Source organism: Dreissena polymorpha, chromosome 6 (genome assembly GCF_020536995.1).
Source record: "Dreissena polymorpha isolate Duluth1 chromosome 6, UMN_Dpol_1.0, whole genome shotgun sequence".
NCBI lineage: Eukaryota > Metazoa > Mollusca > Bivalvia > Myida > Dreissenidae > Dreissena > Dreissena polymorpha.
Window position 1 is genome coordinate 62,888,063 of NC_068360.1, and position 2,367 is coordinate 62,890,429.

Consider the following 2,367-nt stretch of genomic DNA (forward strand, 5'->3'; position numbering starts at 1 on the left):
ATAAATATTGTTGTGATCGCTTTCACGGTATGATCCCGAAATCAAAATCATTTTTTGTGAGAATGCTTTTGATTTGTCTTTAAAGGGGTGTTGCTGCAGTTTTGCTGATTTTTTTCCATGTAATAGATTTTGTCCAAAATTTATAGTTAAGATATATATACAAATGCTATATGAAAAATGAAATAAAAACATAGGGTCACTGGCCTTGTTTTGATTTTATTCACCACTATATAACATGTACTTTTTTAATAAAACTGAAAAATCTCTAATGGCGTAAAAATAATTAATAACCTATGACATTTGCAACATGTATATATCATATAAGCTTAGATACACCATTTACCATTTAATTAAACCACACACTATCAATGAAATGGAGTACACAAGTTAAATTTTAAGAAATATATTTTTTATAATTTTTTTGTCACCGCCAAAAACGTCATTTTTTTACTATTGTAACCACGTAAATGGAATTTTTTTCTGTCTAATAGAATTCTGCGAAACTGCTCTAATATGTTTATCAACGTATTTACATCATAAAACACAACTAAAAAAAGAGGGTCACCACACTTTTAACAGACATTTTTTTGTTTTAACATTCCCAACCGTCTACGTCAAATTTCATAAAATACAGCAATTAAGCAAAACCCAAGTACCGGTACATAGATTGTTAGAAATATGCATAAACATTAGAAATTGTTTGCAATCTTAACTGGGATCACAACAGCTTACCAAAAGACATTAATAAAAAAACAATATTTAATCACAAACATAAGACCATAAAGTATCGAACTCGACCCTAAGCATTAGTAACTTGCATGTACTTGTTCACAGATTTCGGCATGTTTTTAAGTTTGTGATTAAATTATTTAAATTGATAAATGTAAACAACAGGATTAAATGGCTCCAGTATAAAACAAGAATGAAATTTAAGAAAGAACAAAAAAGTTAAAAAAAAAGTTTCCCCCACCTGGGATCGAACCACTGACAATTGTATTATGAACCAACTCGGTCATTTCTGATGATACTGATAACAAAAATATTGAGTTGTGATAATAGCATCATCGGTGTTGCTATAAATATATCCTCGGTTAAATAAACTGCCGCAACACCCCTTAGTATTGTAAATGTTTAACACGTTGTATATCTGTAATTTTCTAACAACTATATCATCATAGCTTTATCATCAATAATCAATCATTAATTTAAATTTGAACAATTGTTCCCTAGTCAGGTGGTGAGAAATATATATTGTATAGTATTACCCCAATAATGTTCAATATTTCATTACTTAGTATCAAATAAATGTTTCATCTTACCACTTTGCATGTTTATATCATTTAACTATTTTGTTGCTGTCCACATGAGTTATAGCTTATGCATTCATATCAAAAGTTAACCAAGAGTGTTTAACCTCATACTTATTGCAAATATCTAAGATTATCATGGGTCTATTTACTGCCTTATAATCATAGTTACTGTATATATTCACGTCGTTAGGAACAATACTCATAGAACAGACGCATCAGTATGCATCTAGCCTGCTACAAGTTGTTCATGAGAGGTGCATGTCCCTGGTACATTTGTATATTTTGCCGCGATGATTGGCGTAGCACTGTAGTGCGGCGACTAGTATGTAATACGTTTTTTTTTCGCTTATGTGAGGAGAAGTTATTTGACGGATCAATGTATATATTTTTGTTGTCAGAATATCTTGTATAGTGGTGATTTTTTGTGTAAATTAGTGTAAATAAGTACTGCATTTGTGTCTATTACATTTACTTCAACATTTATTGCCAATAATGAAACGCTAAATGTTTTAATTAATAACTGATCACATGGACTGGACAATAATAAAAGATCACAGGGACTAGGCAAATACGCGAACCGGTGAAACTTTCTGGTTTTGTATAAAAACAAAACTTCTTTGTTCCACTATCCTAGCAACCAACTAGTTACTAATAAAGGCGCTATAGAGCGCGAAGCGCGACACGTATTATTTATTGTAATAATGAGTCTTGATAAAGGAAGCAGCCGCTTATCATTGAGGAGCACCATCACAGCACCCCAGTCTCATTACTATCAAGTCCTCCAACAGGTTTTTTTTAAGAACCTCATAAAAAGGCCGCAGGCCTGACCCGTATCTTGCCAGTGGTATGGACCCTTTGGTATGGACCTTTAACCCCGCTCACTATCCAGTGTTTAAACTTCCGGGTTTACATTTAAACCGACTATTGATAGCTTATTAATAGCTTAGTTCCGTAGTGTAGTGGTTACACGCTCGCTTCACATGTGAGAGGCCCAGTAGAATCAAATTATTGTATTTGTGTTCTATGTTAACTTTTTGTTTTGATGTAGACATTTTAG